Source organism: Myodes glareolus, chromosome 15 (genome assembly GCF_982192425.1).
Source record: "Myodes glareolus chromosome 15, mMyoGla1.1, whole genome shotgun sequence".
Taxonomy (NCBI): Eukaryota; Metazoa; Chordata; class Mammalia; order Rodentia; family Cricetidae; genus Myodes; species Myodes glareolus.
In genome coordinates this window covers 7,084,671-7,109,095 of record NC_142040.1, presented here as the reverse complement: position 1 = coordinate 7,109,095, position 24,425 = coordinate 7,084,671, and positions in this window count along the sequence as shown.

The following is a 24,425-nucleotide window of genomic DNA, read 5'->3' as shown; positions in this document are numbered from 1 at the left end:
TTCAGTGGTGTAGTCACATCTTGCTTCTTCTGTGTATGGACAGGACTGCAGAGGGAACTTCCCTCTTCCCAGAATTCTCCTGTTATCATTGGCCCACCTCTACTTCCTGTCTGGCTGTCCCACCTATACTTCCTGCCTGGCTACTGGCCAATCAGTGGTTATTTAAAACATAATTAACAGAATATAGACAATTGTCCTGCACCAGATTACATAGCACTGAACAGACAAGTCCCTGTGTGGATGGCTACCTGTGATATAATAACACATGGAGAAAACTACAACCTGACTTGCTATAATAAAATTGCAAATGTCAGAGAAATCACTTGACAGGGGAAGGCTAGGGGAAGAACATTATTTTCAAATCAATAACCTTTGATCAAGTTTGAATTTCCTTTTTACCTACCTGTATTCATTCCCTTTTGATAACAGATTCTAGTAAAATATCTTTGGTGGAGTACCTTTGGGTGTTTCTTTTTTAAATGTTTTTGAAATTATAATATAATTAAAGCATTTTCTTTTTCCTTCTTTTCTCTCCAAGTCCTCCTATACTCCCCTCCTTGCTTTCTTTTAAATTCATGGATTCCTTAGTCATTAATTGTTATATTTTATATGTATATGTATGTATGTATGTATTTCTAAATTCTTAAATATGATCTTCTCAGTCTGTACAATGTGATTCAGACAAATGTTCTGTGGAGTGACCTTTTGGTATTGGGTAACCAATTTTTGTGCTCTTCCTTAGGTGACTATTTTGCCTGGTCTCAGCATTCCTTAGTTGCCTATATTTTGTTCTGTAGGGTTGAGGCCACCTGGGCTTTCCCCTGGCCACATACCAATTGTTGGCACCCTCCTCCCGGCTTGTGTTTAGGCAGTCATATTTGTGAGAATTGTGTGGGTTGTCTTGCTATGCTGGTCATTGTTGGCTTACATGGGCATTATTTCTGGGAAGGACTGTTGGTTGCTTCCCTTCTATGAAAGCTTGCATGGCTTCTTTTGGTACCATGAAAGCTTCTGATATTTATAGGAGACACAAGATCATAGCACATTCTCTTATCTTCTAGTTCTCACAATCTCTCTGACCCACTTCTATAATGATCTCTGAGGAGATCTCTGAGGAGAATAATTTTTGTAGATGTTTCCATCGGGACTGGGCTCCATAACTCTTCATTTTGACTGGTTGTGGCTTTTCTGTAATGGTCATCCATTGCAAAGATAAGTTTTTCTTGGTGATTGATGAAGACGATACTTAACTGTGGGTATAAGAACAAATATTTAGAATATAGTTAGGGATTATTCTGGTTTAATGAAGTGCAAGTTGAGGGTTTTCCTCCAAGGTACAGGACTTTACTAGTACTGGGTAATTAGGTAGATTTCTAGTACAAGTCATGATTTTCCTCTTGTTGGATGGAGGGGATCTTAGGCCTAATTAGAGATCTGTTGGTTACTTACAGCATATGTTTGTCATAAGTGCACCTTTGGGGTTTCGACCTATTCTAGTCATTGTTGAGGCATGCAAGTGTTACAGTGGGGGAGGACTGTTGACTGCTTACCTTCTTTGGAAGTTTGTATGACTCCTTTTGGTACCATGAAAGCTAGTCCTCAGAGGGGTGGCTTTCAGGACAATTCAGTGGACTCTTGGACATGCATCTGAAGAGCATGGTGCTGAGATTAAAAGTATGCACCACCACTGCCTGACCTCTTTTGACTTTTGTAGACATCCTTGTTGTTATTTTAACCTTGTTTCTCTTTCTTCTGTATTCATCTTCATCCTCACTCCTACGTAATTTTAACAGTTACTTGGAAGCCACATCATATCTTGTAAAATCCATTGAGAGTAACAAAAATTCAGTATTTGCTTTCTGTTGAGCCCCAGTCTTATGAATGAATAAGTAGAATAAGTGTGTCAACTGTAAGATCAGCCCAGTATACTTCACAGAGAAGTATTCCCAATGAAAGAACATTTCATGGTCTGACTCTTGAGCACAGGAATTCTAATACAAAACAGCTCAAATAATAAGTATTTACAAATCCCTTTTCAAAAAAAAAAGCACTGTTCTCCCTCCTTCTGCTCCTCATTTGGACCTTGGGGGCTCAGTCCAGTGCTCCAATGTGGGTCTCCGTCTCTATCTCCATCCATCGTCGGATGAAGGTTCCCTCTGGTTCTGCCTTCCTTGCTCACGTTCTCCCTCCCTCTGCTTCTCATTTGGACCTAGGGAGTTACGTCCAGTGTTCCAATATATGTCTCTGTCTCTATCTCCATCCATCGCCAGATGAAGGTTCTATAGTGACATGCAGAATATTCATCAGTATAGTTATGGACCAAGGCCAGTTCAGGCTCCCTCTCCTCTGCTGCCCAGGGAACAATCTGGGGACCTCTCCTTGGGCCTGGGAACCCCTCCAGAATCAAGCCTCTTGCAAATCCTAAAATGGCTCCCTTAGTTGAGATATATACTTCCCTGCTCCCAAAACCATTCTTCCTCCCTCCCCCTCCCATTCCCCCAAGCCATCCCCAATCCTCCCCTCTCCCCTCTCCCTAACCATCTCCCCTTACTTGCACCCTCCCACCCCCCGTGCACCCAAGTTTGCCTGGTAATCATGAAAAAGGAAGTCAGGACCGCGAAGGGTGCGTTCACCCATTGATACAAGGGGACTGATCGAATGAGAGCTCACCAAGGTCAGCTGGACTGGGACTGAACGAGCATGTGATCAAACCGGAGTCTCTGAATGTGGCTGACATGGGGGCTGACTGAGAAGCCATTGACAATGGCACTGGGTCTTGTTTCGTCTGCATGGACTGACTTTTTGGAATCCTAGTCTGTTTGGATGCTCACCTTCCTGGACCTGGAAGGAGGGGGGAGAATCTTGGACTTCCAACAGGGCAGGAAACCCTGACTGCTTTTGGGACTGGAGAGGAAAGAGGAGAGGGAGTGGGGGAAATGGGAGGGCATTGGCAGGAGGGGAGGAAGTGGAAATTCTTATAAATAAATAAGTAAGTAAATTTGAAAAAAGAAAGAAAAAGCACTGTGGTCTTCAGCTCTCTTACTGTCTTCTACCAAACCATATCAGTTATATATACATTTACCATCTCTATAAATTTTTCTTCTAGTGCACAATGTTGCTTTTATAGCTATATGATTCTCAATAAACAAAATGTGAAAGTAAATTACATGTCCATCAACTGGTAAACGATAAACAAAATGTGGTATAAATGCATAATGCAACATGTTTCTATCATAAAGATGAACTAATAATATATGATACACATGGATAATCCTTGAAAATACAAATGAAGTATAAGAAGTTAGACTCCCATTTTTGGAATTACTTTATATATAATATTCAGAGTAGAAAAAGCAAATCTGTGGGTCCCGGGGCTTGGGAACGCAAGGTTAGTAGGGAAGGAGAGCAGTCACTGATGGGGTTAACAATGACATTCTATTTGCTTGTACCTAAACACATTTAGTTTACTGTCTTCTACGTCCTTCCAGGAAGGGAACAATCTTCTTTTCACTTTTGTTTTTGAGATTAAATACAATCACATTGTTTTCCCTTCCTTTTACTCCTTCAAAACCCCAGCTATTACCCTGCCTTGTTCTTTTTCAAACCCATGGCCTCTTTTGTCATTATTTGCTGTTATATGCAGATATTTCTAAATATAGCCCTTTCAGTCTGTATAGTGTTACTCATATATATGCTATCAGGAATGACTATTTGGTATTGGGTAACCAGTTCATGCACTCTTCTAGGGGAAGACTATATCTCCCCCTCTCAGCATTTCTTAGTTACCTACAGCTTTTTGTTTGTTTGTTTGTTTGCTCATTAATTGTTTAAGTGGTTTTTGTTGGTGGTGGTTGTGGTGGTGGTGATAGTGGTGTGTGTGTGTGTGTGTGTGTGTGCGCGTGTGTGTGTGCGTGTGTGTGTGCGTGTGTGTGTGCAATTGACAGCCCATAATCTTTCTCTCTTAACGTTGTCCTTGCTCAGCTCAATTTTGGAAGTCAGTTGATGAGACTTTGGATATGACTTTTGACATTTCTAGGGGACATAATCTTACAGCAAACTACTTGTCCTATGGCTCTTACAATCATTTCATACCCTTTTCCATAATGACCATTGAGACTTAAGAGCAGGAGTGTGTTATAAATATATCTGTTTAGGACTGGGCTCCACAATTCTACATTTTGATTGGCTGTGGTTTTCTGTAATGCCTGTATTTCAAAGGTTTGATTTTTTTTCATAGGGTCCCACATTTCCAGTATGCTCCTTTCCTATTTTTAATTTTACTTTCATAATCCTTGATTATTTAATATAGATCCTGTATTTTATCTTTTCACATCTGTGGTAGTTTGAATGTGATTGGGCACCATAATCTCATAGTGAGTGGCACTATTAAGTGGTGTGGCTTTGTTGGAGTGGGTATGGCCTTATTGGAGGAAGTGTGCCACTGTGGAGGCAGGTTTTGAAGTTTCCTATGCTCAAGATACTACACAGTGTGTCTCAGGTGACTTCCTGTGGCCTACAAGATGTGGGAATGTCAGCCATATCTGTCTGTACACTACCATTTTCCCCACCATGATAATAGGCTAAACCTCTGAAACTGTAAGCAAGTCACCCCAATTAAATATTTTCTTTAGAAGAGTTGTGCTGGTCATAGTATCTCTTACAGCACAAGAAAATTCTAACTAAGACACCTTCTGATATTCTATCTTCTTCTTTACTCACTCTACCTTGAAGGCTTTCCTCAGAATTTTCTAGTTGGGTTATTGAGTTTGAATCTTCATCTTCATTTCCGTTTTAATTTCCTTCAACGTTTCTATCTCCTTATCAAATTCCATTCTCAAGTCCTGAATTGTCTTCTGCACTCCGATCTGCCTTATATTCGTGTTTTCTTCAGCATCAATTAAGTGTGTATTCTCCTTAATCTCTTCCCCCTTAATTTCACTGAGCTGTTTGCTTGTTTCTTACTTAAATTTCGTCTATTCTTTGATAAGCAGAAGTGTTTGGATGCAGCAGAGAGACCTATGGATGGTTGCAAGAAACATTCTTGCTCACTCATTTACTGTCTAAGATCTAAAACAGTTTCTAGGGAAAGGGTTCTTAATTACTGGTAATTTAAGTACCAGTAATTACTGAAGCATAGAAGAACTTTCTTCCTAGCTTCTGTTCCCTATGGATTTTGTCATTAATAAAGCATTCTTTTCCTTTTTTTATTTCTATGACAGCACCAGTGGTGGCGTACACCTGGCCAAAACTGTTTTCCCAATACTTAGTTATCTTTCTGGTTCTGTGTCCCACTTTTTTGTTCCTTAAGCTTTTCTTACCTACGGTTCCATCCTCTCTGTGCTTGACTCGCTCTGCTTCCCTGTGCTACACAGCACTAATTCTGTATTTCTTCGCTTCATCTAATTTTGATCAAATGTATTGACATTTGATGTGTTGGGTTTTTTTTAACCTTAAGGAATGTTATTTTTTAAAAATCCTCATGTCAATTACAGCTTCCTCTGAAAAGCCAGCTCTGAGATTTATCTTATCAGCCTTGAAAGATGAGTTATTAGCTGTCCTTATTTTGTATCACTACCATACACGACCTTTTTCTGAGTTTTACAGGATTGGATGGTATTTGGATACTTGTCATTCTGTCATCACAGGGTTATAACTTGTTTATTGTTCTATCTCCAATGCTAAAAACAAATGAAAAGTCCATTAAGTGAATTTATCTTTAGCTCCAAGCTTTCTCTTAGGCTTTTATATAGTCCTTAAATCTCTCATTTGATCTCCTCTGGACTATTTGCAGATACCACAAGTTGAATTTATCTCCACGAACACTCATGCTGAACTCTCTGACTTCTCAGCACAGTCACAGCAACGTTCACCTAATATAAACCAACTGGTCATGTAAGAAATACTCAGAGTGTCTTCTCACGTAACACACAAAATCAGCATCCTTACGTTTTCTCTCATGCTTAAGTCATTTCTGTATTCCAAACCATTTGCCTCCAGTTAGTTCTGATGCTCACCTCTCATCTCTTCCTTATAATAGCAAAGGTCTTAGTTTGTCTTATTCTTGTCTTTAACCTTTGCAACCTCTTCACAACCATTATAGTTTAAAAAAGCTAACACACTTAAAAGTTTCATTGTCTCACTGTCACCTACAGGATGAACAACAGGCATCTTCACAGAAACAGAACATTTTCGAAACACTGCTGCCCGTCATGTCCTTTCCAATTGAGGCACCTGACCCTCAAGCCCGTACTTAACTAGAGTTTGTTTTTAAAATGGTCTCATAAAATTTCACTCCTTGTCAAGGCTATGCCTCTCTAAGGTATTCAGCAAACTTTTTAGAGTGTGTCCCTTTGTGTTCAACACTTCTAGAACTCCATCACAAAGCAAAACAATCTAATTATCACTTTGAACTGATCACATTAAAATTATTTGTTCCTCCAGCTTTCTCCCCACCCTCTCTGAAAGCCAGCTCATTTTGTACAAATCTTCTTGGCTTTCTTGCAATTCTGAATATAGGCAAGACACTCAATGAATGTTTGATGAATGAAGGAGTGTATGTGTGTATACATACATGTATTTATTTACATATATACATATATATAATACATTGAATATGAAAGTAAATTTGATTATATTTGACTTAATGTATATTTGTAATTTAATACATCTGTGAATTTCCAAGTAAATGTTACACATTCTGAAGCAGTTATTAAAGAATTCACACTATGGACAGATGGTAAAGAATAACTGAGAACCCTGAAGGATACATATGCGCTCACACATTCCCCTTCTCGGTGCCTCACTTATGCCTTCCTGGCCCCACCAAGCCTGTCACTTTTCATCTTCCCATCCTGCCAATTTTCATGATCAGAGAAGGCAAACTGAAAAGGGTGCCATTGGAGAGGGTAATGGGTATAGAAGGGCATAGAGCTGTGACGGCTTGGAAAATATGCTGCTCCATGTAATTTTCTAAAAATAAGTAATACTAAAGCACCCTTATTACCCAACTACTATGGATAATAAGTTTCCCAGTGTCCACTCATAGTATCAGATCATAGATGGGATTCTCAAGCAAATTTCACGGGACAAAATTTTCTGCACGTTCCACATTTAGTCTATTTGCAATTTGATGTAGAAATAATTGTTTAGACTTCAAAGTAGTGGTTTCAGAAAAAAGTAGCTGGTTTTGTTTGTTTTCCTACCTGTAAACTTCATTACTCCCAAAACAACTGTTAAATTTTCAATAAAGGCTGAAGCCTCAGTAATGATGCACCCCAAATTTCTCTTTGTAAGGATTCCTCCTTTTCATCCAATAATGACTGTAATGATGGTCATTATATATACAAGAAAACAATTAATATTCTAAGAAAATAATATTTATATGTATTAAACATGCAACAAAAATAAAACTGCCACTTAAGAGAATTATAATCAATAGACTTAAGTCTATAACTGAGAAAACAAAAAAATCTATGATCATCTCCCTAGATTTTAAAATTGAATGAATGACCTTTTGGAAATTAAAAAGCCAAGCTAAAAAGTCGAATTCTTAGATACTTGTTTGCCAACTCAATTCATTTGTTAGTAATATATTTCTAGATAAGAGGGCTACATATTTGATAATATTAGTCAGATAAAATCTGAAACTTAGAATAAAATATGAATATGCAAGTTAACATTTTGGGAAGCAATTTGAAAAAGTAAGGCATAATTACTCAAATAAAAGTTTCAATTTATCCTTAAATACAATCAGTACAGATCAATGAGCATCTTCTCATTTGTCGTCATGTTTAAATACAGTGACATAAGATTCACAGCAGCAGCAAACTCGCACAGAATCACTGCACCTTGCCCCAAATCTTCCCCTGCCCTGGCATAGCAGGGCTGTACCTGTAGGCCACCTGTGCAGAGCACCATAGATCAAAATGGCACGACTGCTAAATAAGTTCCACAAATGAGGCTATCAGAACAAATAATAAAAGCAATAAAACTAGATTTATTTCTTCCTAAGGAGAACGAGAAGCAGAACAGAGATGTTGGCTGAATTTCAGATAAACCTATCACAGTATTACAGATGAGAGAACCTGTTTGCACTCTGATCTTTCTTCCCATCCTTCTGTCCTGAGCTTCTATTACTGTGAACACTCCAGTTCTTTAGATTGCAGTCACATCACTCCTTCAAGATTAATATACAAGAGAGTAAAGATTATTCCTAGGCTAGGATTCTGCAAGCTAAGTTTCAGCCAGGAGCATATTTCTGTAAGCAGAGTTATAAACCTGGAAAATAGATGTTTAGAATGGAAATGCTGAGACCCCTAACTGTTGTGGCACAAATATGGCTGTCATCATTTTTCTAGAAAAGGTACATAAGCAGCTACAGTGTTGAAGCTTGAACTCTGAATAATAAGCCTGGGAGTAGCCGAGTCGTATTTCAATACAGTTCTATATTCCTTTTGGAAAAGAAAGGAAATATTATAGTGGTGGAAGTGACGCTGGTCAGAGAGGAGGAGAAAGGGAGTTCGTGAGTCATTTGCATTCTCTTCTTTACACGCTATGGGAAATTCTTATGACACCTAAACAACTAACTAAAACTAACAGCTGCAAAGAATGACTGTATCAGTTTATTGTGATGTTGATTTTTATGGCGTTTATGTACCACACAAGACTCTTCAGAATAGCTTTTAAATTAGGTTATGTTGCCCTTTTCTTTCCTATTCTTTGGAAACAGGGGCATCTCAGTGAGTTCGTTCTGGTACAAATGCTGTCTTCTGACACTTTGGACGTATTTTGTGACATAGTCTGCGGCTTCTAAAATAATCAATGCTCCTTAATATCATTGACTTCCTCTCTGCTGCTTCCAGGGATCTGGGGAAAGCACAGTTCTCCTTTGGCATAGTTCTGGGAAGATAATACACTCAAAATATGATAAATACATGCATAATAGCACAGAAAAAATGGCTCTTAGTGTAAAAGTAGCATTTGATCAAATAATCAACAATTAAATAATAAGTATTAATAAATACTTAATGATCAAATCATGCCTTTTAGAAGTAGTATAAAAATTAACAAGAGGTAAATGAGTGAGTGGGAGGAGCGAATAACGGGGAGCATTTCCCTATAGTTATGAACATATGGTTCAATGTAAATTAAATATATAACAGGAAATAATATTACATTACTGTTTAAATAACATAAGATCCAAGAAGAAGTTCTGAGAGTGTAGGAGATGTTACTGACACAAAAGAACAAGATGATGAGTTCAAGAAGTGACATGATACATGAATTCACAGACTCAGTTTAGATAATTCATTGATGAACTCCCATAGAACTGTGTAAGAGACTCTGGGTGGTGGTGGTGTATACCTTTAATGCCAGCATTCAGGAGGCAGAGACTCTGTGAGTTTGGGGCCAGCCTGGTCTACAGAATAGGTTCCGGGACAACTAGGGCTATTACACAGAGAAACCCTGTCTCAAAAAAAGCAAGCAAGCAAGCAGGCAAATAAATAAATAAATAAATAAATAAATAAATAAATAAATAAATAAATGGTGTAATAGATGTTCTAAACTATATTATTTCTGGAAACTATCAAGACCAAAGTTTAATAATATACTTTCTCAAGTTACAGGAGCAGTGACCAATGTATTTTTTAGATATTAGTACTGATCTTTTTAGACTATGTTTAATAAAAGCAAAATCCACATGACTTTTGTTTGAAAATATAACTAATATACATTGATTTTCTTTCCTGTACTAGATTTTCTAGTAACCAGAAAGATATATTTAAAGTTTCCATTATCTGGTATCACATAAATAAAATATTTGGGTAGGATCTGGCTTTGGTTCTGATGCCTTTTTTTTATTTTTTATGCCTTTCACTGCTACATAATATGAAACTATAAAATTCAATACAATTAAATTGATGTGTACTGAGCATACTACCAATTTAGTATATATTTCCAGCGAATACCTCCCTGTGATTCAGACACCTAAACTTCCTAGAAAGAGGTCATGGATGCTCACTGTTCTCTTCCCAGGGTTTTCAAATTTCAGTATTGTCTTCCTTGTCAGAGATGCTGAACTCAAACTTGGAAGGTTAAAAACTATCACCAAGCTGTTCTCCTTTAAAATACACTTTCTTTGCCATTTCTGAGATTCCATATTTATCTTTGCCAGGTGTTTCAAATAAAGACAAGCAAAAAAATTTAAAAATATGTCTAAATTTCTCTAAATAATCAAACACTGTAGATTTTTTTAAATAACAAAAGCAATATAGCCAAGAGATGCTTTGGGGTTCAGAAAGCCATTCAACAAACCTATTTGTAGCTCTTAATATTTAATAATATTGCTGCAGGAATTCATTACTAATTAGGAAATGTGTCATTTGTCCTTGAGCACAGTCTATGGGTCTGAGATTGGTGCCAGGCACATTCTATAGGTCACTGTGAAGGCCACCTTGTAAGCAGTTGTTATAAATAAGGGCTCTGGGGTCAGATCCGTCTGTTCTTTGAAGAGGTTGGGAGGTTTCACCCTGAAAGCAACACCAGCCCTCAGTCTGGAAACCAGGTCCCCAAGGAGACACTGGGCAAGCACTTTCTAATAGCAAAGACTGTGTGAGTAGGCACAGAAAATGTCAACTTACATAAACCCATATGAGAAGAGATGAGAAAATAGTGTCCTTTTTGCAAGGGCAGAAGTACAACTTATGTAGGAAAAAATGTGCAAAAATAGAAGCATCTGAGAAAATGTAAAGAAATAATAAAAGCTAGGAAATAATTTCAAGCATTGACTTAAATTCCAGGTAAACAATGAGTTTAGATTAAATAACCTACAAGAAATAGAAAGGACACTGGGCAGGTTTTTCTTATTAGTCAAGATTTGGAGAATGAAGGTTTTGAACTTTTTATACAATAAGGTCAAGAGGAATAATCACTCTTATTAAATAAGGTACACTGAATAAGTAGATTTACTATAAAGACTTCTTCCAGTGTCACTGATATTTTTAAAATATGCACAATAGAAAATACACAATTCTATAGCCCACAGGTCCATGAATATAAATTTCCCCAAAGGTTAACCTTTTGATTACAGCCCAACAAATTCTTTCTTGAGCTCCAGTAACTGGAACATTATTTTCTCGGACCCACTTCTAAAACCTGTTTGTTATTTCTCTTCAGTGAGCTCATAACATCATCGTCTCTTTCCAACTCCCCTCACCTGTCAGAGTTGTGTCTTATTCATGTTGTACACAAAACCTTTCTGTACTCTTTCCCAGAATCTTGAACTCAAAGCTTAGCAGAAGAAGGGTACACCCAACTACAGAGCAAGATCTCTTAGCTTGCCCCCATGTTGCCTTGTGCTATCTATCGTAGCTAAACAACATACATAAGAAAGTTTTATCTACGTCCAAATGACTGATTTTGCTTTACTATTCCAATCCAATATATTTTATACAAGTTATTATGTGTGTATACACTCAATAAAACATTACTTTCTGTTTTAAACTTTGAATTAATCATAATGTCATCTCCTTATAGCTTAAAGATCATATGCGATTCACTGAAATGTTATAAAGAAACAACGTCTGAAAATGCCTGTATTTAAGCAACTTGGAGAAACTCTGCTTGGCAGCATCATGACATAGAAATGTGAGTCTCAAGGTAGAGCTGCTTCAGCTTGTCAGCATGAGAAAACCATCTGCACTGGGTCAGACTACACTCAGAACTCTGGTCCATGTCATTATACCTAGAAATACCTATCATAGAGATTGTAGCTAGAACTTCAAGTTGTTACTAGTCTACCCTGCCATTTCAGTGTCCTTTTTACTTCTTAGAGGTGATTTTTCCACTGTGTGTTACATTATTATGTGGACCCTTCTTCACAGACATCAAAAATTACCTGATGTGAGTTTTAACTCTTCCTTGACTCCCTTATGGAAAAATAGCAAAAGTCATCATAGAGTCAGCTTTTAGGTGAATGTTAGTCATGCTAATAGAATCATATGTCATACCAGAATCAGGAAAAATCCCCTCCCTCATTAGCCCCCAGTTTGTGCCATATGAAATGTTCTTCTATAGACATATTGGACAGATAACCTTTAATAGGAGACCCTGCTGAAATTAGACAGAATTTAATATAAAGAGACATAAAGGAGACTTATAGAAACAGTCCAGCAGTCCATAACTTGATCTTGAACTCACTGTAGTGAAGCCGTCCTCATGCTGAATGAGGTAGTGCTAAGAAAAGAGTTCCCACACTCCAGAAATTCCACAGTCCCTTTTAGGTTAAGACAAGAGCCAGAGACATTACAGATATGTCATGAGGTTATGGTTTGACAGCTTTCGTTCCAACATTGAAATCTCCTGAGGGTTCTTAGAAGCAAGATCATCATTTAGTTCTCCAAGAATGGTCCTGGATTGCATCCATCACTCGGAATGTTCCCTTTCATGTTAGTTTGGAAGATAAACCATTTGTTCATTGAAATAACAAAATTTTGCCAAGCATTAAACACTCCAGAATACCACAGTATTTATAACTTAATTCATATTTTCTTGAAGTTTCTTAACAATCTCTCAAAAATGCAGATTTCACCCAAATCCCATGGAGAAACTTGGGTTTGCCTTTGCTTATCAAGTATTGCCGTTTATCAGTCTGAACAATAAAGTGAAATCACAATTACTTTCATGAATACCTGGACCTTGTACCATGTACCATGATCTGCATCCATCCACATTACTATTCTTTCTACATTGTCAGACTTGAGTGACATAGGAATGTTTCCATTTCTTATACTGTCTTCTAGTTTAACCTTTAATCAAAAGTGCTTTTGAACCTAATTTGTCTCATTCCACCAGGACACAGACCCACCAATAGAGAGATCTGGTGGCTCTAGAGATTCTGGAGCCAGCAAGTACCAGTCTGCAAAAGACATGTGTGCTCATCCCTTCCCTCTCCATGACTGCCATGGCAGGAACTTGACACCACTCGTGCTGAGAACACATCATTCAGCAAATGCTACAAATAGACGCTTACCTCCCGCTCCAGAGCCTTCTATTAATGTTAACCACCATGCCGCCAGTCAAATAGCTACTGCTAGGTATCCACTGCCCCTTCAGGAAAACAAAGCCAAAACAAACCGGTGTTCCATGTGGAGAGTCAGCTGTTGTTTGGGATAAGTTTATGTAAGCCGACAGAAATGTCTATGTGAAAAAAAAATACAACTGCCTACTGTCTACAGTGGCATCTATTGGAAACATTGTTTTCTAAATGTCAAAATAAATTAATAAAATTTGATTTCAGGTTCAAATTTTCATGGGTTATATTCAAATATAGAAATTAAAGATTCACTTTTATTATAAAGAAGTTTATTTTTATTAATGTAAACCTTATTAAAATTCTTAATTGTCCCATATGCTCAAAGATATCTGACTCTTCATTGTATTAACTACCTATGTTTCATACTTAGTATTTTACCAACCACATAGTATTTTACCACTTCTGTAGCTATACCTTGACACATTAAATATAAAATCTATGTAATGCTATACTCTGTGTACAAAATTTGACCTATATGGTAAATATTTTTATGTATAATTCAATAGTTTTGAATATTGTTGAGATATTTTAGTCATTTAAATTTCATGCAAAATAAATTTATTAATCCTTTAAAATAAGTACTTTAAAATAAGTATTGAATAAACATACTAAATAAATAAAAAGTATGTGTTATTTTCAGAAAATGACATTAAACTTCACTTTAATAAAATTGTGCCAGTTGATGACATAAGTCATAAACCATATTTTTAATACATTGGAGTAGCCATTTGCTGTCACTGTTGATAGCATATTTTTAAGACCTGTATGCATACATAACTATGTATTATACAGTTTTCTTTCCATCTTCTGGGATTTGAATTATTTTCTGTGGTTCTATAGCTGTGAGGTCCTCCCTGAAATAACCAGTCATTAAGGGAAAAATTTTGAGCTTTCATGGGGATTTGTCTAAGTAGCTTTGGATTAAATTTGACCTTTTAAGACTAAGCTTGAACCCTAAACCTTAGCAAATCCTAAATTTTGTTACTTATTAAAAGTTTCATACTATATTTTTTTAACATAGTTAGTCTTGAGCAATAAGATTACATTCCTCTTTCTATTCTAAAGGAAGAGGCCAGACTATCTGAAACTTTATTAAATCTCCAAGGAACAACAGTTTGACCAATGGTGACAAGAAAATAAAAGAGCTGATACTTATCCAATTATACAAAACAACAGCAATCCATAAATTCTGTTTTCAAAGCTAACTTTAAAAGCATATAACTATGTCTAAATTAATAAAAATGTTTATCTTTTATATTCACAGCTAAGGTTCCCTTTAATTCCAGCTCACTTCATTTCTTAAAAAGCATGTTATTTTACCTATGTGAGCCATGTAAATATTGACTTTGTACTACAAAAGAAATGATGTGGGATTTCCCTCTGTATGCTGTGATTACCATTGATAAATAAAGGAACTGCTTGGGGCCTATAGCCAAGCTATAGGGAAACAGAGCTAGGCAGAGAAAACTAAGCGTAATGCTGGGAGAGAGAAGGCTGGGTCAGGGAGAAGCCATGTAGCTTTGCTGGAGACGGATGCCAGAACTTTAGCTGGTAAGCCAGAGCTATGTGGCGACACACAGATTAATAGATTAAATTAATATCTAAGAGTTAGCCAATAAAAAGCTAGAGCTAATAGGCCAGGCAATTATTTAACTAATATAGTTTCTGTGTGATTATTTTGGGGCTAAGAGGCCGGGGACCAACAAGCAGCCTCCTCCTTAAAACAAAGAAAAAAAATGCTGACTTTCTTTCAACATGAATATTCAAATTTCTGACATATTAGTTATTATTGAAGTTATTCGAAGAGGTAAGTCTTGTGAGTAAAAGCACTCACAAGATATCTTCCTGGAAGATATCTACTGATTAAAGAGCCATTGTGTGTTCTTACTGGATATTGCTCATGTAGGCTCAGAAGAACTAAACTACTTCCCATGTCACATACAGAAGCTGTTGTATAACCCTGCCTCTAAGGGAGCATATACTTTGTACAGGAAAACATTCAAAGCTGAGTTTTTATTTTAAATATGTATGCTTCAATCCTTTCTTGTCCTTCTTGTTTGACCACGGCATTTCTAGATCAATTAAGTGGACTAGAATGTTATCAGTATTATACGAAAATTTTTATGTTTACTTAATTTAAGAATATTTAGGAGTTAACTCTTGCAGCTTATAAAATTATTCAATCTACAGGCAAATTCCTTCATATTATTTGTACATAAACCTAGTGGGAATCTTCAAATGATAACAAAAAGAAAAAACTGGCTACTCACCATAAACTCCTTTTCTTTGAATGAAAAGTCAATTTTTCATTTACATAAAGGAATACTGCAAATTTTGGACTCATGGTAGACCAATTAGCAAATGTCTATGTGACCCACACCTCATTTGACTTCCCAGGAGAAAAATGAATTTTCTTCTCTCCTTATATCCTTCCTGTATCAGTTTGCATTCAGTTGCTGTGATAAACACCATGAGCAAAGCCACTTGTGTATAGAAGGGATTATTTGGCTTACATCTCCGCACCATAGTAAATCATTCAGGAAAGTCAGTGCAGGACTCAAGCAGAAACCTTGAACAAGGAGAAATTGGAGCAGAGAACATGAAGGAATGTTGCTTACTGGCTTGATTCCTATGGTTTACTCAGCATGCTTTTTCTTGTAGAACCCAGGACCATGCTCAGGGGTGGCACCACCCACTGAGGGCTTGGTTCTCCCATATCAATCATTGGCCAGACATGCCTATATACAACTAAGAAGGCAGCAACTCCACTATTGAGATTCTCTCTTCCTAGGTGACTCTACTTTGTGTCATGTTGACAAAGACTAGCCAACACACTTCCATTAAATAGAAAATTATAACAATAAATATTAAGTGAACAATAGACTTCTGTGACTTCATTTTTTATGCTACTTTTATTTAGAATGAGCTGTATATCCTTTTTCTACTTTTCATGGTGCTACTTTACCTCCTTTTTATTTTTGATAGATCCAAAAAAGCTAATGAGTAAAAACATTATAGCATAATATTTATATATTTATAAGTAAGCTTAAAATACAGAAGTAAAACAGCTCATGACAAATAACTCTATTCATAGATAGTTACATGAAATGATTTTTGAATGTTCCAAGTTCCTAAGCATGTATCACTCATCCTAACCAATATTAATCTAAATGTTTCTCTATTTTCTTAAAAGCTGATGGTAACAGAGAAGAAAAGACTTTAATTTATTGGGAATATAAAAACCTCAAAACACGTTCTATACTAGAATAAATTCACTGAAAAGTTTTCCCCAAATACTGGGAATAAAATCCAGGGCTTCGTGCATGCTAAGTGAGCACAGAGCTACAGATTGGGATCTTGGTTCTAATTCTTCAGAAACTGTTCAATAATACATCATTTCTTTCCCTTTTTATGTTAACCTCACAAAATAATTTGAGTAAATTTGCATGTCTGCAGAGATAACCAGCACCCTAATGCCATTAAAAATATTGCTTCATATTAAAGGAGAGCAACTGTGGAAAGTCAGAGTCCAGCCAAGGTTCAAGCTGAGAAAATATATACTGTTTCACTGGTCAGCCTGAGAAAATCAGACTGCAGCCCAAAGTGTCATAAAATTATTTAAACACAGGTGTGAACTAGCAAAGAATAACACTGACAGCAGTGACCAGGACAGCAATGCTGGATTTACATTACTGTGAGTCTGTGCACCTCATATAGTAATAATGGGTCTATTATCTCCTGTATATGAAATGTGGCCAATAACTATACAACTCATTAGAGTTGCTTTGAAAATTAAGAGAAATATCTATTTACAAGCTATGAGACAAGTAGAAGAATTCTTTGCATCTCTTCATCTCTTTCTCCAAAACAAATTTTAAATATATTTGGGTCCTGAGTCAGAATATCCCAGAAGCCAAAAGGACACTTGTCATTTCCTCCTCTAACATGGGGGCTCCAAGTATGGTCACAGTAATATTCTTCACTATTTCAGAAAATATGCATGAGCGAGAGAGAAAATGTACAAAAGATTTGGTTGCTAAGTATCTTTTCCTGGATTACATACTGAATGTTGAGTTCATATATTTAAAATAAAATTTACACTGGGAGACATTAGTTTTGAGGCCACCTACTCTGCTTCCTGTAAATTTTAGATGCCTAATCAGAGAAAATTTTTCTATAGCTTTGTGCAGAGTGATTGCTGCTTCAACATTGAGTTAAACAATTTGCTAATAAAGTCAGTATTAAAAATTATCATTGCAGGAAGCCTCTCTGCCTTTTGTGTGGTGGTTTAATTTTGTTACTATTCTCTTAGCTGTGTCAATAATGAGTACTAAATGTAATGGTTTATAACGGCTGTTATTAATCAATAAACTCAGAATTTAGAGCCTTTGAGAGGAAAGGCACCTACTAGAAAGGGAAAACATGAGAAACAGACTATTGGTGGCAGGGTTCTATGCTCAGGCTGCCCTGCTCTAACACATCCATCTTCCATCACTAACAAAGTTCACTACCGTATCTTGTGAGTGGCACGAAATAGTTAAAGAACTTCTGCCAAATCGAGTGTTGTGGTCTTTTCTCACTGATAAGATCAAGACCGATGCCTTCCCTAAGTACTACTGCGTAGAGGTGAACTCCATCATCCTTGTGAACTGAGCTTGACAGACATTGTCAGACTCTCGCTCCTCAGGTATCATTGTCATTCACTCTGCATTAACCCTGCTAGGAGCGACTGCTGGATTTAGCCTTCAAAGTCTCCTCATTATTTGGCAAGTTAGAAGAGATAGTGGAACTACTAGTAATTGGGGAAACTACAACTCCATCCCAGCAAGTGACCTTGTCCCCAAACTAAGCTCTGACTGGCCCCAGGTAGAAAACCTTAATTGGCAGAGAAGTTATTATTTCGGCTCTTCACCAGTTGAATTCTAGGGAAGGAATGGGCAAGGAGAGTTTCAGCATCCGACAGTGAGAAGAAATGCTGCTAACTCCATCTGAAGCCGGCGCATCATGTACAAGTGTCACCAGCCCTGGCTTTGCCTCTCTCACTTATTTTCTATCTCTAAGAAGAATTTGATTCAGAGCTTCAAAAATATCAGTGCAAATGAGTGAGAAATGAACTATGCAGACAAAATTTAAGGACAGAATTTCTTCTACATTCCTGTTTTAAAAGTCGTATTCCCCAGCAAAGACTCTAAATGACATTAAGTGGACATTCAAACAATCTTGGTAAAGTTTTAATTTGTTTTTGCATTTTTTAGACATCTATGCTCCCAAGTACCATCTAAAATGTAGACACAACAAACGAACACAGAGGCTGTTTCTTGATTCCTAATAGTTTGCTTTCATGATCAAGTGGGATAAACATTTTAGATCTCAATAGAACGCTATGAAAGCCAAAGGCTTTGAATACTAATGATACAATTTTCCTAAATATCTTGCCCTTGAGATGTTTGAGACAGTTAGAAATAACCAAGACACAGAAGTTATTTGAGCTCTTGAATTGAACATGTCTTCAGCAACTTATTTATGATGCACTCAAATTCTGTGGGAAAGTTTCAAATATGGCTGCAAATTTGTATGATTTCCTACAACTAGAGCACACTTACATTATTTTTTAAATTGCTTTTTGAGATTATATTATAGTCCCATCATTTCTCCCTTCGTTTTTCCCTCCAAATCTTTCCATAGACCCAGCTGGCTCTCACATTTGTGACCTCTTTTTTCATTGATATATATGCATGCATATGTATATATATATGTGCACATTTATACATAAGTATCAACAACATACATATATAAACATCCAATAAAATGATGGAATGGAAGATGAAAATGAATTTCTCTTTGAGTTAAAAGATAAGCTTATCCTGATAAAGATATAAGTCTAAATTATTGAAATACAGTGGATTATTTTGACATCTTTGTTTTGCCATTGCTCAAAAAATGGCCTGAATTAATTTTATTATGAATAAATATGCAAAGTTTTCTGACCTTGTTAGATCTTCTTATAGATGTTACATATTTGAGATATAATCCCAAACTTGATACCATGCATGTATTAGACTATGATAACATCTATGTTTGATTCTTGTGTATGAGAAGTGACACTAAGTTCATATTTCTTTTCTCATTTCTTTTGTAATATTATTTTGAATCCTGGGCTCTCTGAGACACAGGCAATAAAAGTATTTTTCATGTCAATAAACACTTCAACTTATGAGATAGTAGCTTCATTATTAAAAAACTATAGTGAGACTAAACAATCAGGAATGACAGGCAACTCCAACTTTCTCAATAGCAAAATTCGAGACAGTGCCTAATGTAAAGCCGGAAATGTACTGAGAAACCTTGACATCTTCAGGAAGATCTGTGGTAACTTCTAGGGATATCTTTAAGAGTTTGTTCTCAGCTAACATGTAAACTTCCCCAAATGGTTTCTATACTATTTGGGGAAGTGAAGGACATGATGCAGAAATGTTTTATAGCTTTGGTTTAAAGAATTTAGAAAAGAAATAATATGAGAAACTATATTTTATAAGTATTTTAAAACATTTTTGACCTCCTGTTCATAGATGTTGCCAAACTTTTACAAAAATATAAGCATACTGCTGAGATTCTTAAGGGAGCTGTAGTTTACAAAGAAGTGGCAGAAAATTCGATGTAGCTGTATTAACTCTATATATTCCAGTGAAACAGAATGGTTAATTATATTGTCTCTAAATTCCATGGTGTTGTTTGGCTAGTGTTTGTAGTTTTTGTCTCTTAATCTTCAGCTGGGATTTGCCTGGAGAAATTTAACGTGATGGTATGGTCTGTACCCTTAAAATAGAAGAATGCCAAGGTACCAAGTAATCGTTGAAAGACTGGGGAGAGCTTGGGCAGATCATGAAACAGTCTGTTCTTAGTAGTCTTTCTGAAGTACCTGAGATGCTCTGCTATTGCCCCTGCTAAATGAAACATTTCAGCCCAGCTTACTAGCGCCACAACACACAGGTAGAAGTAATAAGTAATAATGAGTTTTGGGCCATTGAACACCGTGAATTTTCCCAGTATACTGCAATTATAGAAACATCTGTGCTAAATAAGTTCCTACTGAAAGCTAGGAGTGCTTAATAATCCTCACAATTTCTCATTATCAGCCCTAATAGAAGAGAGAGTAAACTCGGCAAAAGTTTACCATTTTCAAAGAAAATCACCAGGAATACGATCATTTCTGCTACTGCACATTTCCCTGGATGATAAAAACACCAGAGACGATGTCCTTGGAAAAGAACATTACGCAGAAGTTTTAATAACATGTACCAGCACAGGCTCTTTATGCCACTTCCAACAGCCAAAGTGTTCATGCTGGAGTATCCCCTGTGCTACAGCCTGTCAGCCAGGAGATTGATGGTGCTCCTTGGCTTTCTCCACTGCCTCTGACAGAACAGTGGTAGCCTAAAATTACAGTTTCCTCAGACCTGTCCTAACCACTAAAGCCCAATTGAAATAGCTTCACACAAGTTGGTGGTTTCCCACTGGGCTCATTCCAAAACAAATCTAGATTCCATAGCCAGAATCTGAATAATATTAACAACCACTAAAGGTCAGTACTTGTCACTGAGGGGAAGGTCGCTGCTCCAGAGAAATATGAGTGAGTTAACTGTATCGATGGCTGTAAAAGTGCCTTCTCAATTAGTGTGGGAGCAGTGGAACCAATATTGGTCTGGAAGAAGGGAGTGTATAAGAGACCATAAATGTCCATAGTTGGAACCCTTTTGTGAAGAGACACAGATAAACCAAGCTCACCATAGGGCTTTACTGCTCTATTATTAACAGAGAAGAAATGTGATCTGCATCCACTCACATTAAAATAATAGCCAGTCTGAGTTCTGTGTCTGAAATGATGGGCCTGTTGCTAGTAGACACACTATTAACACCTTCTTTAAAACACCGTCAAGGTGTTGAGAAAACATGATAGTGAATTTTATGGCACAACTTGCCTGAGCTGAGGGGCCGAGCCAGAAACACAGCCAGGCACTTAGTCTGGAATTCTTTTTTCTGAGATTATGATTATTATGTATTTATTATTTATTTTTATTCAGCTCTATACTTTTCTCTGCTCACCTCCCTTCCTCCCCCACCCTTCAACCCTTCCCCAAGATCCCCATGCTTGAGTGAGTACATGTGATACTTGTGAGACCATTATTTTTATTAACATCATCTTTCCGTCTTAAATAGCAGGACTGGGAGTAAAGCAGAGTAACCTTCCATATGTAGTTGAACTTCTTTCTGTCAGCTGAAGGATTGTACAGAACAGAAGCCCAGAGATGTGCTGTCCCAGTCTGCAGTCTTCCTAGCTCCCTAATCACATTGAACAGTTCTTTAAAATGGGACTGCTTTATTGGTTCCATTTCTCCAGATAACCCTAATATTGAAAAAAATCAATATTCTATTTTTATCTAATCCTTGTACTTTTCTTAATAATTAATACTATCAAATATTTATGGTCTGTTAGGCACTATATGTGATCTCCATTTGATGAGAGAGAAAAAGAGAGAGAGAGAGAGAGAGAGAGAGAGAGAGAGAGAGAGAGAACTAGAAATGTAGTCTAAATTGGGCACATCTACCCAGGGTGAATGACAAAAGCATTCAGGCTCAGATTTGGACTTTGCAGAGTCTGAGTTTTTCAGTTCTAGGATGAACTTCCCTGTAATAAAGTAATAGAAATGAGAGATGGCTGCCATTAAAATGTGTCTGAAGAACACATGACAGGCTGGTGCAGATTTTGTATTTCTACAATGATATTGCTTATTTTTCAAAGAGAGACCGCTAATATAATATTTTGCAGCCTTTAGATACCCAATGAGGCCTGCTCAACTGGATGCATTTACCTTTTTTCAGTTACTTGTGCTTTTACATGATTATCTCATGGATATGTCAATGAGAGAAGAACATTAACAAATTCCTAAGCTCTCTGGAAGTCAAACATTTATACATTTTTTAAACAGGATATTCAGGGTAAATGATCAATAATCTTTCTTATAAAACAATCGTAAAGGACCTTCAGTTTGAATAGAAAATATTACTTACTTTAAAAATACTCTTGAGGACTAAATAAGAAAAGACTTGATAGCATTGAGGAAAATGAAAGGGAATTAGGCACATAACTGATATCCTAAAATAGGATTATGAGAAAATACTGACTTTCTCAGCTTGGAACTGTAATAATGGGGAAAAGTTCTGATTTCAGTGATTGTGATTCATGTAGCATTTTAGCATGCTATACTTAGTTCAAAGATGCCAGGCTTTTTGATAGTTTGTGCACATACCACATTTATGAACTCTTGGTATGAAATGCTTCCATAAATCCCTACTCTTGAGCAACTCACAATGACTGATCACCCAGCTTCCCCTAGTTTCTACTCTTCTAAAATTTGCCTTATGAAGTTCAACCACTCTGAGAATGCATTGACACCACATTTGGCCAAGTCATGGTTTTTATGCCGATCACAAACTCCAGTCCCTTTTAATGGTAAGCATCCTACAGGCAGAAGCAATACCTTTATTCTACACTATCCACTACATAACTGTGCTCCTAGTATTCAGTTAGTTAGATCAAAAGTGTTCATTTTCAAGTGAGTAAATATTATTTGAAGACTCTTACACCTATCCAAAATTATTGATGCTATATCTTTAAAAATTGTGAGTTTATTAGCACTAATGCTGTCCTAAATAATTAACTTATAATCTTTATGAAGAAGTTGAACCTTGCTTGTCAATAAAAGTGCAAAAGTGACTTTACCTCTCTTAATGTTCCAGACATGCCAAAACATTTTGGAAAGACTCTCTAATTTTACCTTCTGAAATCCTCATACTACAATGAATATTTGCTTTCTAATTTTGCAATATCCACCCACACTATTTTAGAAAATGAACCCTTAATTCATTTTGAGAATTAGTTTTTCCTTATTATTTTTTATTATCTAAAAAATAATTTTTTAGAGAGAGGAATGCTTTGCTCTCCACAGCAGCAGTAAAACAGTATACACAAGGTCGATCAATGAGCCTTGTTTTTCCATTCAGTTTTTTAATGTATACAAAATACTGATTTTCATTTGGCATTTTGATATATTTTATTCTTTTTGGTCTTCCTATATACACCTTTCTCCTACAATCTCTTCCCTAACCCTGTCTTCTTTCTCCTGGGAGCAGGAAGGCTGAGACATGTGAGAAAGAAGGCCAGGGTTGTACCTCCCAGCAAGCAGACAGATGTTTCCAAGTCAATAATTCCTTAGATCAAATTCCCATAACTTTTCCAACATGATTTTTGAAACTTCTTTTTTTTACATAGAAACCATTCAATATTTTACACAAATATTTTCATTTAAGATTACTGATTACAACTCTAGGGATCCTAACTAACATACAGCCCTACTGGTTAAGCACAGAGTCCTTTCTTTTTAAACCTGTTATTAATTTTTGTTTCTCAGAAGGAAGAAACATAGAGTTGCAATTCACAGTCTTGAACTCTGATACTATCTTCAAAAGGTTCATTTCCAACCACAGACTGGGGCTTGGATGAAGGAAACAAATACTGATGATACAAAACCTAAGGAGACACACACCTTGAAAATCGTGCAAGCACAGCATGAGCTCCCGAAAGCACACACCTCTGGAAACCAACACCCTGCACGCTTCATAAGCCACTTTAGTCCGTCTCTGTCTTCCAGCGACTTTACTGTTCTCTACCAGTCACGTAACATACCTAATCACCGCAATACCACAAAGCATTCATGCTTGAGTAAATAAATGAATAAATTACTAAAAGACTCAATTTTCTGTCCAAAATTATGAATGCGTACTTTAAAATGAGAAAGCTCTTAACTGAAAACTTTTGAATTGCGTCATTCTTCTTCTAGGTACTTCAACTTCAGAACTGCAGAAGCAGTTAGCTCTGAGGATCTAAAAGCATGAGAAGGCTTTAAGGGACTTGAGAATGTTGAGGAGTTGCTAATTAACTTCTCAGACGCTATTGCTACCTACTTCATTATGCAAGGCCTGAATCATACACGTTTCAGAGAACATCCTGACTTTTCCCCATGATATAGAACAATTGGAAGAGAAATCTGCTCCCAAATCAGTTCATAGTCACAGAATAGCAGAATATTGGTCCCCTCTGGGGTACCAACAACCCCTACGGTCTCGCCAAAACCAGGCAGGAAAGTGTAGGTGCACCTGCAGCACTAGTGGTAGTTTGAGCAAGAATGATTTCAAGGAAAAATGTATATTAGGTACTCAATTGGGAAAGTCACAATGAGCAGGAGTCTTGTCAAAGAGCTTGGGAGCCATTGAA